The 14,986-nt window shown below is 36.6% G+C and overlaps 1 protein-coding gene across 7 annotated transcripts in view; it reads right to left on the reverse strand.

Annotated features, from left to right (window-relative positions):
* Positions 1-14,986, reverse strand: part of STRN3 (striatin 3) — a 110,789-nt gene that overhangs the window by 66,110 nt on the left and 29,693 nt on the right. The window contains exon 1 of one of the 7 annotated variants that reach the window (XM_072761360.1): positions 620-637. The exons of the other annotated variants lie outside the window; for them this stretch is intronic. The gene's annotated coding sequence lies outside the window, so the exon portion shown is untranslated. Of the gene's footprint in view, positions 1-619; positions 638-14,986 lie in introns of those variants that run through there. 7 annotated transcript variants of the gene reach the window in all.

Genomic DNA, 14,986 nt, shown 5'->3' on the forward strand with positions numbered 1-14,986 from the left:
AGCATTTGACAAAATCAATTACCTACTTAAGACAAAAACTCTCAGGATACTAGGGATAGGAAGAACTTCTACACAACTTGACAACAATGTACCAAAACCTACAGCTAAATATCCTATTTAATAGTAATTAACTAAATGTTTTCCCTCCTAAGATCAGGAATAATGAAAGGATGTCCCCTCTTACCACTCCTATTCAGCATCATAATCAAAGTCCTAGCTATTGCAATAGGTAAAAAAAGAACATTCTTGTTGGAACAATACAGAACAGATTAATATAATACTACCCTTGGGCAAGGATAACACGCAAATTCACAAAGCATTCTATAAAAAAAATAAAAATTTTAAGTATATAGATTGAGAAGGAAGAGACTATTTGGAAGGAAGGTGACAAGGTCTATGTAGAAAGCTCTAAAGAAGAAACAAAAAACACCAAACAAGCAAAAAAAAAAAAAAAAAAATCTAGATCTAATAAGCAATTATAGCAAGGTTGCAGGATATAAGCTAAATATACAAAACTTAACTGCTTTCCCATATACCAGCAATGAGCAACAGGAATTTGAAACTGAAAACAATAAATACCATTCATATTAGTACCAAAAGAAGAAAAGAAGTGGGGCACCTGTGTGGCTCAGTGGTTGAGTGTGCCTTCCTCTCAGGTCAGGATCCCAGGGTCCTGAGATCAAGTCCTGCATCAGGTTTCCTGCTTCTTCCTCTGCCTAGGTCTCTGCCTCTCTCTCTGTCTCTCATGAATAAATAAAATGATGAAGAAGACAATGATGACAAGGAGGCTATCAATCCACAAAAAGATGCACAGGAATGTACATGAGGAAAACTACAAAAAATTCTGATGAAAGACATCAAAGATCTGAATAAATGGAGAGATATTCCATGTACATGGATAGGAAGACTCAGTATTTTGAGATGTCAAATCTTCCCAACTTCATCTGTATATTCAATGAAAGCCCTACAAAAATTCCAGCAAGTTAGTTTGTGGATACTGATAAAATTATTCTAAGCTTTATATAGAAAAGCAAAAGACAAAAAATAACAAGCACACTTCGGCAGGACAAGTTGGAAGACTACCAATACCAGACTTCAAGACTTAGTCTACTTATATATACAGAAAGATATGCAAATATACGCTTATTATGTGAACATGTATGTACATATAAATACATACACACATACATAATTTACTATCTAAACATATAATACACAACTATAAAGCTTTTAGAAGACAATGGGAGAAAAACGAGGTTCGTAGTTGATGAGTTTTTAAATACAAAAACCAGGGATGCCTGGGTGGCTCAACAGTTAAGCCATTAAGCCTTTGGCTCAGAGCCTGATCCTGGAATCCCAGGGATCAAGTCCTTCATTGGGCTTCCTGCATGGAGCCTGCTTCTCCCTTTGCCTGTGTGTGTGTGTGTGTGTGTGTGTGTGTGCGCGCGCACGCCTCATGAACAAATAAATAAAATCTTAAAAAACAAATAAATACAAAAACCAAAAGGATGATCCTTGAAAAAAACTGGACTTCATTAAAATTGAAAACACTTCTGCTCTGCAAAAGACATTAAGAGAATGAAAAAATAGTACCCCAAACTGGGAGAAACTATTTGTAAAAACATGCATCTAATTAAGGACTGCTATTCAAAAACACATATCTGATGAAAGAGTACTACAAGAATTTTTTTAAAGATTTATCCATTTGAGGGATGCCTGGGTGGCTCAGCGGCTGAGCATCTGCCTTTGGCTCAGGGCACGATCCTGGGGTCCTGGGATTCAGTCCCACACTGGGCTCCCTGAATGGAGCCTGCTTCTTCCTCTGCCTATGTCTCTGCGCCTCTCTCTCTCTCTCTGTATCTCTCATGAATAAACAAAATCTTAAAAAAAAAAAAATTAGCCATTTGACAGAGAGAGAGCGAGCGTGCACACATAAGCACAAGCAGAAGGAATGGCAGGTAGAAAAAGAGAGAGAGAAGCAGTCCCTCACAGAGCAGAAAGCCAATGCAGGGATGGATCATAGAACCCTGGGATGATTGAGCTGAAGGCAGATGCCCAACCAACTGAGCTACCCAGGCAACATCCTGCCCACACACAAAGAATTCTTAAAACAACTCTTATTAACATCCAAAATTTTAAAAGGGCAAAAGATCTGAACAGACACGTCAACAAAGAAGAAGGCAAATAAGCATCTGAAAAGATACTCCACATCACCGTCATCGGGAATATACAAATTACAGTAACGAGACACCACAACACATCCATTAGAATGGCTGAAATCCAAAACACAGGCAAGTATGTGAAGCAACACAAACTCTCATTCATTACTGATGAGAATACAAAATGGTACAGCTACTTACAAACTAAATGAACTAAGATCCAACAATCATGTTCCTTTGGTACCTTCTATAATTAGCTGAAAACCTTTGTCCACACAAAAATCTACACAAGAATGTTTAAAGCTACTTTGTTCTTAACTGCCCTTTGTTCTTAACTAAGACATCCTTCAATAGGTGAATGGATAAACTATGGCACATTCATACAAGGGAATAGTATTGATCAATAAAAAGACATGAGCTATTAAGTCATGTAGAGACATGGAGGAAGTTCAAATGCATATTTCAAAAAGTGAAAGCAGCCAGTCTGAAGGGGCTGCATACTACAATTATTTCCAACTATGGCATTATAGAAAAGGCACAACTATTAACACAGCAAAAAGATCAGTGGTCATCAAGTATTTAGGGATATGGGGTAAGATGAATAATAGGTGAAGCATAGGAAATTTTTACGGGTGATGAAACTGTCCTGCAGGATACTGTAAGGTGAATCTGTAACATTACACTTTCACTAAAACGCAAAACATTAAACAGACTTCATTTAATAACATAATCAAAATTGGTTCCTTAATTGTAGCAAATGTACTTACCACTCTAATGCAAGATGTTAGTAATAGAGGAAAAATGTTTTGCGAGGTGGGGGCACGACATATACAGTAGCTCTATGCTATAGCTCAATTTTTTTGTAAATTTAAAATTATTCAAAATATTCATCAACAAGTATTAGTGAGGATGTGGAGAAATTGGAATTCTTGTGCACTGCTGATTGGATTATGATACAACCATTATGTGCATGAAATACTGTGAAGGTTCCTTGAAATAGTAAAAATTAAACTTATCACATATGATCTAGCAATTCCACTTTTGAGTATACATATCCAAAAGAACTGAAAGTCAGGTCTTAAAGAGATATTTGCATACCCATATTCAGAGCAGCCCTATACAAAACACCAAGAGGTGGAAACAACATAACTGTCCATCAGCTAATGAATGAATAAACAAAATGTGGCATATACATACTAAGGAGTATTATCTGGCCTTAAAACAGAAAGAAATACTGCCACATGCTACATAAATGAACCATCAAGACATTCAGTGTCAAATGAGGTGGTCACCTTAAGACACATATGTACAATTTCACTTCTATGAGGTATGTAAAAGTAGTGAAATTAATTGTAACTGAAAGTAGAATGGTGATTAAAAGGGAAAGGAGGAGGGGTACCCGGGTGGCTCACAACATAAGTATCACAACATAGAATTCATATCCATTCCCCCAAAAGACACATCACATAATAAAAAGGACAGCATGATGGAAAGACTGACAATCCCAGGTCACAAGATACCAAATGGCCAATCAAGATATGAAACAGTTCTCAACCTCATCTATATTCAAAGGAATACAAATGAAAAATACCAATAAAGTATTGGTAAAGTAACAATATGAGATTGGCTAAGATTTTTGAAATCTGACAATACAATTTTTGAGGAAGTACAGATCAACAGAAATTCCCATAAATGACTTATGGGACCATAAACTGGTATAGCCTCTTTGTAAAAGTTCTGCATTATACTTAAGTTGAAGTATAAATGTTTTAAGCCCAAAATTCCTAGATATAGACCCAAAAGAAATACATGTGCATATTTATGTACTATGAGACATGTAAAATATTCCCAGAACCATTTTTATAACAGCCAAAGACTGCGAACAATCTAAATACCCATCAGAGATAAATTGTGGCATATTAGTACAGTGAAATACTACAGAGCAAAGGATATGAACAAACTACAGCCACACATAATACAGATAAACCAATATAATGTTGAGGGAAAAGGCAAGACACAAAAGACAACATCCTGTATGATTCCATTTTACATAAAGTTCACTATCAGACAACTAAACTAATATATTTGAGCAATTCATACTTGGTAACATATAAAGAAAACCGAGAAAGTGAATACACAAAGACAAGAGTAGTTAGCCACATGAGGGAAGGAAGAAGTAATTTGGAAGGCTCAGGTGGTAAAGCTCCTGCAGTACTAGCAAGGCTCTATTTCTTCCTTACCTGTCCAAGAGTGATGTCATGGTTGTTCTCTTTGTAATAATTGGCTAAACTGTGTAGTGATGTTTTATAGACTTTCCTGCATGGAAATTATTTTCATAATTTTAAAATGTTTTATATCAATGTTTAAAAATTAATCTCACTTTCAACAGATTTAAAAAGTACATTTTTATTGTGAAAATGAGGTCAATGACCTAGGTCCTTTAGTTAAGAGGAAAGGGTCTACCATGGAGTGTGTAGTACTGTCAATAAAGGAAGTACTTTTTAAAAACCCACAAATTGGGATCCCTGGGTGGCGCAGCGGTTTGGCGCCTGCCTTTGGCCCAGGGCGCGATCCTGGTAGACCCGGGATTGAATCCCACATCGGGCTCCCGGTGCATGGAGCCTGCTTCTCCCTCCGCCTGTGTCTCTGCCTCTCTCTCTCTCTCTCTCTGTGTGACTATCATAAATAAAAAAAAATTTTTTAAAAATTAAAAAAAAAAACCCCACAAATTTTCGGGTTGTCTGTATGGCTCAGTTGGTTAAGCACCTGGCTCTTGATTTTTGCTCAAGTCATGACTTCAGGGTTATGAGATCAAGCCCTGGATCAGGTTCGGTGCTGGGCATGGAGACTACTTAAGAATCTCTCTCCATCTCCTTTTCTCCTTCCCACCTCCCCCATTCACGTGCTCTCTAAAAAAATAAAAATAAAAAACCACAAATTTCCTTTTTCTTTGCCCAAGTCAACTAATTTTAATATTTTTAATTATTTGACTTCAAGATTATAACTGTAACGACTAAGTTGAAATTCATTACTATAAACATATTGTACAGGCAGAAATAAACCTTATAAATTTGTTTCCATATCTAATGTCAGTTAATTGGGAGTAACAAAATCTACTGTTGTATTTTAAGAGAATTTTTCTTCCTTTAAATATAGGTAGAGATGCTCATTTGGACCATATTTTATTTAACACCTGAGTTCAACATATTCAACAATCAGCATGTGATTACACAGCATGAGTCTAAAAAAACAATTACTCCATATTGACAGATTACTTTTAAACTGCAAAACCACTAGAGGTCACCAGAGCAAAACATTCAACACTGAGCTATTAACAGCCTTAAGTAATTTCACAACTACTAGTTTCCAATGTTTCTAAAGTAAGAGTATCTTGCTTAAAACAAATAAATTACATAACGAAATCCGTTTTACTGTAATAATTTTCTTACTTTAAACAAAATTTAAATGCAAACACTAGAGACAGGTCAGTTTTGCTTAATGATTTCAAAACAGTCTTTGGAACATTTTGTAAAACTGGTAATATATTTAGAAACTATAAAACCATTAAGAAGCAAACCTTAACATCCTGTGGAATTAACAAACAAGTGTTAAATACTTTATGTATAGAAGCAAATTAAAGACAAAATCAGGTTATAGTAACTATTAATAAATTGATGACACCGCTATTTAAAATAGCAGGCTCTCAGCAGCTCTTTCTGCCCACGGGTCCTGTCCCTGGGCTATAATAAAAACAACTTTTGGGAGGCATCTGGGTGGTTGAGTGGCCGCCTTCAGCTCGGGTCAAGAACCCTGGGTCCTGGGATGGAGCCCACATGCTGGACTCCCTGTTCAGTAGGGAGCCTACTTCTCCCTCTTCTACCCACTTGCGCTCTCTTACTATCTCTGTCAGTATCTCTGTCTCTCCCAAATAAATAAATAAAATCTTCAAAGAAATAAAAAAATAAAAAGAAATACCTTCTTGCATCAAACAAACAAACAAACAATCAAGCCTCTCAACAAGGGTTGAGACAACACTCACAACAAGTGTTAGTGACCTCTCCCCTAATGGCCAACTGAAATGATAAAAGTGGTTCTATTCCAAGCACTAAAACAGAAGGTTCAGCCAGCTCCAAATAATTTAAGATAAAAGTAGAAAGACTCATCTGACCCACTGACATTTTATATAAAATGAAATACAAAATAATTCATTTAATACAGAGGTTTCAAAACCTAATTATCAGAATCATTAAGGCGCTTAGATATTAAAACTGACATACTTAGCCTCTAATTCAGTATGGTGAGGCACTACACAGAAAGCTTTACATAATCTAGTGATACAAAAGCAGTTCCCCACTGAACAAGGTGCACTCATACGGCATACTATCCTTTCAAGAATAAACAAAAAGCCTGCTTATAATAGCTTAGAAAGCTTCTCACATAAATAACTTTCCAGGAGCACCGGGGGTAGCTCAGTCAGGTCGTGATCCCTCTCAGTCCCAGGGATCATGGGATCGAGCCCTGAGCTGGGCTCCCTGGCTCAGCGAGGAGTTTGCTTCTCCTTCTCTCTCTGCTGCTGCTATCCCCATCATGCAGACGTGCACTCTCTCTCAAATAAAATCTTTCAAAAAAATATTTCCAATATTATATATATATATATATAAAAGAATTCCAGAGAAAAGAGAAATACTAAGAATTACTAAGATTTTTCAGAGGCAAATAAAATCTGTATTTTGTTTTTATCTATCAGAGACTAAAACAAAAGTTAACAAAAATACCACTCCATCCTCTTAAAATCTCAATGTCATTTTTCATGGTAATAGCTGGTTTAAAGCATAAAAGATATTCAACTATCAACTCCTTTCTAGTAAGTTCTCGTTTACCTGGTATTTGAAAACATTAAGCTCCAGGTAAACTCATTTTCCATAAGCCGAAGTATATATCCCCTTTTAAGTAGAAAACTGTAAGCCATTTTAATGGACTCTCTCAAAATAGGTTTACTAACACCATAACTGTTTTCTAAATCTGTTATAAATTGTAAGTTCAGAAATACTCCAAAATACAGCAAAAGAGTAATATGGGGGCAGCCCAGGTGGCTCAGCGGTTTAGCCTCGCCTTCAGCCCAAACAAGGTGTGATCCTGGAGACCTGGGATCGAGTCCCACGTTGGGCTCCCTGCATGGAGCCTGCTTCTTCCTCTGCCTGTGTCTCTTCCTCTCTCTGTCTCTCATGGATAAATAAATAAAATTTTTAAGAAAAAAAAAAAGTAATATGGTAGTATAGTACTCATTCAGAATCTGTGTAGTAATAGACTGACACACCCCTTCAGCAGCACAGAGTCACTTCTATCAAAATATTACTCTTAAAACATTCTACCAACGTTTTAAAAGTTTTCTTTTCAAGCTTGTTATCTATACTTGAAGTACTGGCAACAAGCTTCCCTCTTCCCTAAACCATTCTATTTTGTATCAAGTTAGGAATCTAAATTATATCTAAGCTAAGAATAAATTAACTCCATTACTCCTAACATATTTTGTTATTTACTTATCTTTGAAAAGAGAATGAAATTCTTTCTCAGATATGGCCAGGTATAAATTTTTTAAAAAGTCACTAAGTGGAAAAGGCTTCTATATATGAGACTTTGAGCTTTAGTTTTGTTTTTTCTGCTGACAAGATTCCTCAGTAGAGCCAATAATGATTATCAAAACTAAATGAAACATTACTATATTATGATAAAATAACAAAATGGCTTTTATAGCACTTAAAAATTTCTTGTTATTGGAGGACAAATTTATGCTCTCAAAACTGGTATGTTTCTTGAGACTATTTTTTTTAACTCCCAGGAGCTATTCAAATTTTACAGTAAAAATAAAAACATTATGAATAATAAAAATCTTACACGCAAGTTTTCAAGAACAGCAGCTGGGGGAATTTATTACTTTTTTTCTTAAAACTCAAAGTGCTTTTTTAGTCCTTAATTAGGCAATTACTAATCAGGTAAACTATTTAAAATCATTATAAATTTTGAGATACTATTGTGAAAAAAAAAAAAAGACACTTAGCTAATGGTTTCACTAGAAGATGTCTACATTCCTTTACAAAAACCGTTCAGGCCAGTTGTGTTCTGGAATTTATTAGTGAAGTGTATATACCAGGTATCATGTAACACCTCATCCAACGCTAACTGTGGCAGTAACAAAATCAAACAAATAAAACAAAGTATATGACTTTTCAGTAAGTGGGATAAAGACTATAAATAGCTTTGTATTACTTCAGATAAGGTTTCTGCCATCAACTGGTTAACAAAAACCTTTTGATTATCAGAATTTTGGGACTTGAAAGAAAATGAAAAGAAAAAATATTAACCATCACAAGTATTTGTTAAATATGCTATGTGCCAGTTTTAAGTATTAAAGGGTATGAACTCGTTTACTCCTCACAATGATCCTGAATTGGTATTATTTTCCCCACTTTACAGAAAACACAAATGGGGTATATAAAGAGGTATATAAACTTGATCAACATCCTAAGAATAGCAGTGGAGATGGTAAGATTTGAATCTAAGCAGTCTCACTCTAGAGTAGCTTCTCCTGATCACCAAAATACACACTATAAAGCTGCTCAACAGAGTGCGGAGAGAAAATCAGGTTGAGAGATAATGGCAGGGTTGACAATCCATGCTGCTACCAGGTCCCCTCCTAAATCCAAAGCAGACATCAGTAACTTCGCCTCAGTATTAGGAAAGAACTCTTCAAAAATTTAGGCTCCAGGAAGACATGACAAAACTATTTAAACTAGCAAGCAGGACACAAAATATCTGCCAGTCTAATTTCATACTAAGAAAATTAAAATAGTAAACAAAATCGAGTGTCCCTGTTTTGCCACTAAAATGTAAGCTCCACAAAATTATGAATATTTCTCTTGTTCACTGATGTATTCCTATTACCCAGGACAGTACATGGTACAAGTAAAAACTCAATAAATGGGGATCCCTGGGTGGTGCAGCGGTTTGGCGCCTGCCTTTGGCCCAGGGCGCGATCCTGGAGACCCGGGATCGAATCCCACATCAGGCTCCCGGTGCATGGAGCCTGCTTCTTCCTCCGCCTGTGTCTCTGCCTCTCTGTCTCTCTCTGTGACTATCATAAATAAATAAAAATTAAAAAAAAAAAACTCAATAAATATTTGTTGCTTAATAAATGAAGTCTTAACTACAGTTTCTCAGTTTTCTCAACTGTAAAATATGAAAATGACCATATGTACAATTTCTAGCTAAATCTCAAACCTGGAAGTATTTATTTTGTCTATGATAAATAACATTACGTTAAAAAAAATGCTGAGAGGTTTTTCACATACATAAAAGAATTCACTTTGTTAAATGTATTTGTGATTCCAGGAATTTTGTTTATCTAGTCTATGTTAATTCAGTACATTAACAATCAAAATTAAGAAAATACTTAAGACATTTGAACTGAGCATGGGGGTACCTGGGTGGCTCAGTCAGTTAGGCATCTGCCTTTGGCTCAGGTCATGATCCCAGGATCCTGGGATCGAGCCCCATGTCAGGCTCTCTGCTCAGAGACAGCCTGTTTCTTCCTCTCCCTCTGCCTGCCATTCTGCCTACTTGTGCTTTCTCTCTTTCTGTCAAATAAATAAATAAATAAATAAATAAATAAATAAATAAAATCTTTAAAAGAAAATAAAATAACCATGAGGGGTGCCTGGGTGGCTCAGTCAGTTAAGCATCTACTGATTTTGGCTCAGGTTATGATGTTAGAGTTTTGAGATGGAGCCCCACACCAGACTCCCTGCTTGTCCTTCTCCCTTTGCTCTTCCCCTCACCTGCACACTATCTCTAAAATAAATAAATAAAATATTTTTTAAAAAGTAAAAACTGAGCATGAATAAGCTGAAAGAATGAGTTCTAGGTGTCTATATTGACATCTACTGCAATAGTGCTAAATCTAACCAACATAATTATTTAACCTTAATTTTTAAGTTTCCAAGAGAAAAAAAACTGAACATAATCCCTGACATATATTTAAATAGCCTTAAGGAAATCAATGAAGAGAAGAATACTTTTTTGGAAATTCTCTTTATTAAGAGCTCATGTAGACACTATTACTTCATAAAAGTTTCCACAAAATAGGATGTCTCTAATTTGACCCACTTGCGAACACAGTTCTTGAAATAGGCAAGACAGTCAGAACCCCTTTATAGCTGGTGGGTCAGAAGCACAGATGAGAACCTGCATTGGCAATTAGCACCTGAAGGGACAGGGGAGTTGAGGAGAGTGTATCTTGTAGGACTGAGCCCTTAAATCTGTGGGATCTGATGCTATCACTGGGTAGATACTGTTAGAATTGAGTTAAAATGCAGGACACCGAGCTACTGTCACAGAATTGCTGAAGGTTTAGAAAACCCCCACATTTGATGTCTGAAGTGAAATACAGTTGATCCACATACAGTGGTTTGAGTCGCATGAGTCCAGTCCCCCTCATACAGATTTTGATAAATATAATACAATATTGTTAAATGCATTTTCTTTTCCTTATAATTTTTTTAACATTTTATTTATTTATTCATAGAGACACAGAGAGAGAGAGAGGAGAAAGAGGCAGAGACACAGGCAGAGGGGGAAGCAGGCTCCATGCAGGGAGCCCGATGTGGGACTTGATCCCAGGTCTCCAGGATCACACCCCAGGCTGCAAGCAGAGCTAAACCGCTAAGCCACCAGGGTTGCCCTCTTTATGATTTTCTTTAACATTTTCTTTTCTCTAAGCTTACTTAACAATACAGTATGGTATATAATAACACAACATACAAAATGTGTGTTAACTATGCTATCCATAGGCTTCCTTCTCTTCAACAGGTTATTAGTAGTTAAGTTTTGGGCACATCAAAAGTTAAATGAGGATTTTCAACTGTACAAGGGTCAGCACCTCCTAGCCCCTGCATGGTTCAAGAACCAACTATACTAATAAACCATTGACAGCAGAGGAGATACACAGAGATAAGTTTTTGCTTATAGCAGCAGTCTCAGAATTTGCTCAGAAATAATGTGCATTTGGCTCAAACACCTTCAAGTACCCAAGCATTTACAAGGAATCTGAAAATTAAAGTAGCAGCTATACATGATATATTTGCAAATAAAATGAGTACCTAATCTAAAAGGTTAATAAACTCTTACCTAATATCATTATTCCTGTATTTCTTTTACTTTCCATATTATGCAGAATATAAATTCCTTGAAAACATACACCACTTGGTTATTACATACCTCCAATACCATCCTAGCATCTTGCAAATTGCATTTTCCATTCTGTACAATGCATGGTACCAGCTAAATATGTGTTGAATAAATTAATGTTTCTCTGAGTCTAAGAAATAAACGGAAAAAAGTACCATTCACTCTGGCTTACATGTACTTTAATGTAACTGAGATACATAGCTCCACTACTAAATCAAAGATATCAATGTTTTTTTCAAGAGTGAACTGTACTAATTAATTTGAATTTGTTAACAAATGTTTAAGTCAAAGGGAGAAAGATGCTGAATTTTAATACTCTCATATTTTGTTCTCTCTCACACACAAACTCCCCACATAGTTTACTCTGTGTATTGTTTCTCAAATCCCCAAAGCTGCTCTAGCCATTAATTTTTTTTTTAAAGATTTTACTTATTTATTCATGAGACAGAGAGAGAGAGAGAGGCAGAGACACAGGGAGAGGGAGAAGCAGGCTCCATGCAGGGAGCCCAATGCGGGACTCAATCCTGGGGTCTCCAGGATCACGCCCCAGACCAAAGGTGGCGCTAAACCACTGAGCCACTGGGGCTGCCCGCCATTAATTTTTCTATGCTGTTTTTGCCAATTCTTACATTTAATAAGTTATGCATATTTTTGTTAGTAACACAACATATTTTTAGTTATTTACTCTTAGTTTTGCCAAATACATTCACTAAATACATACTAAAAGCAGGATCTCGAAGAGCTATTTATGCACCCATATTCAGAGCAGCACTATTCACAACACCCAATAAGTGAAAGCAACTCAAGCATCTATAATAGATGAATAAACTTTGGTATATGCATACAAATAAACTTCAGCCTTAGAAAGGAAGGAAATTGGGCAGCCCAGGTGGCTCAGCGGTTTAGCACCGCCTTCAGCCCAGGGCATGATCCTGGAGAACCAGGATCAAGTCCCACATCCCAGCATGGAGCCTGCTTCTCCAGGTGGCTCTGCCTGTGTCTCTGCCTCTTGCTCTCTCTGTGTCTCTCATGAATAAATAAAATCTGTGTGTGTGGGGGGGGGGGGGGGGGAAGAAGGTAATTCTAACATATGCTACAACATTAATACATCATGAGAACATTGTACTAAGTGAAATAAGCCAGTCATAAAAAGACAAATACTGTTATGATTTCACTTATATGAAGTCACTATACCCAAATTTATAGAAATATAAAGTAGAATAGCTGTTGTCAGGGGTAAGGGGAAGGATAGATGGGATGCTGTTGTTTAACATGCAAAATTTGTTTTACAAGATGAAAACGGTTCTGGATGTTGGCTGCACAGCAATGTGAATACACAACAGCACTGAACTATAAATATAAACTTTAAATTTTATGTTATGTTTTCTTTTTTTAAGATTTGAGAAAGCGAGAAAGCAGGGGGGAGGGGCAGAGGGAGAGGGAGAGTCTTAAGCAGACTGGGCACTGGGTATAGAGCACAATATAGGCCTTGATCTCATGACCTGAGCTGAAACTAAGAGTTGGACACTTAACCAACTGTGCCACCGAGGCACAGTTTTATGTGCCCTTATGTTTTCTAACATATACACACGTCCCAGGTATCCATTTATCTAGCTTCCAGTGAGTATCAAATTTAAATATCTCCTTTCATCTCACCTCCTCTCTACATTTTCCCCATCTCCCTCCCCCAGTGATATATTTTAAAGCAATTTCCAGATATCTTACCTCACTCATAAATACTTTTGTGTACTTTGGTAACAAATAAGGTTATCTCATATGAACAAAATGCCATTACCATACCCAATAAAATTAACAATTCTTTTTTATTGTCAAATAGCCAATCCAGGAGCACGTGGGTGGCTCAGCTGGTTAAGCATCTGACTCTCAATTTCGGCTCAAGTCATGATCCCAGGGCCCTGATACTGGGCTCCACACTCAGCAAGAAGTCTGCTTAAGATTCTCTCCCTCTGCCCCTCCACCGTCTCCCTCAGTCTCATACATACATACATACATACATACATACATACATACATACATAAATCTTTAACAAAAAATAGCTAATCCATATCCCTATTTTCTCAAATGTCTCATCAACATATTTTTACAGATTTAAAAACTCTATCAGGTGGTTATGTCTCTTAAGGGAGACAAATCTTAATAGCATGGAGAATTTTAAGTGAAAAAAGGAACATAGGAATAGAAAATATAATGCTTAGGAAAAAAAAAGATCTAGACACCAAAGAGTACTTACTGTAAAATTGCAATGTTAAAGTGTGAAACAGGCAAAAGTAATTTGTGATGATGAAAGTCAAAATAGAAGTTACTTATGGTTGGGAATGTTGATAAAGTAAAAACAAAATAGAAACCTGTGGGGCTCTGGTAATATTCTCTCTCCATCTTGACTCCATCTTGAGTGGTAGTTACATTGGTATATAAATTGGTAAAAATTGGTAAAAATTCACCAAATTGTATATTTAAAATCACTAAGTGGATGTTGTATTTCAAATCTAGGGAAAATATATAAAATTGCCACTCATCTTTGTGAGAATTTATGTATTTATACAAAAATATCACTTATCACATAAATATCCTAACACCAAAATATTAATATGGTTATCTCTGGGTGGTGAGATAAGTGAGTTTCAATTTCTTTTCTAGGCTTTTCCACAGTCTCCCCACAATTAAAACATTTTAAAATTAAGAATATTGCTATCAATCTAAACATTCCCTCTAAATGTTCATTTATCTTTTCTCTTCTTACATTGATAAAAATATAATGTTTTTCTCCCAATTTGTCTTCCTACTCCACATTTAGGCTTTAAACAGCTCTGTTACCAATCAAAACAAAGGAGTATTAAAATCCAACTTTTCATCCCTGGCTAGAGAGAAATATAGAGCTTATAGTATACTTAGCATGCGCAACGTACTTGTCTAACTACTGGGGATCTATATACATACTTAGACACACCCTGTTTTCAACTCAGCTGCCAGGTATTCTTGCAGACCGTGTCATTCTTCCGTTCAAAACTGCAATGGCTGCCCATCTCACTCAAAAAAAAAAAAGAAAAAAAAAAAAAGGCCTGAGTCCTTACAATGGTCAAGGGAGTCTTAGTAGTCTGGTCCTTTTTTTTTTTTTTTCCTCTACATCTCAGACCTCCTTTCCCACCACTCTCCCCTACACTTCACACCACCTCAACCACACTGGTCACCCTTACTAGTTTCTGAACACATCTAGCACCTACTTTTCTTGGGGCCTTTATACTAACTGGTTGCAATGGCAGTGAGTTCTTCCACCACGTAACTAACTCCTTTACCACATCTTTGCTCAAATGTCATCTTCTCAATGAGACCTAACTCTCCTTTCAAGAAGTACAAACTGTGGGGATCCCTGGGTGGCTCAACAGTTTGGCGCCTGCCTTCAGCCCAAGGCGTGATCCTGGAGTCCCGGGATCAAGTCCCACATCAGGCTTCCTGCATGGAGCCTGCTTCTCCTCTGTGTCTCTGCCCCCCTCCCCCCCATGTGTGTGTCTCTCATGAATAAATAAAATCTTTTAAAAAAAAAGTATAAACTGTTCCAAATCCCT

The sequence above is a fragment of the Vulpes vulpes genome, chromosome 6 (assembly GCF_048418805.1).
Source record: "Vulpes vulpes isolate BD-2025 chromosome 6, VulVul3, whole genome shotgun sequence".
NCBI lineage: Eukaryota > Metazoa > Chordata > Mammalia > Carnivora > Canidae > Vulpes > Vulpes vulpes.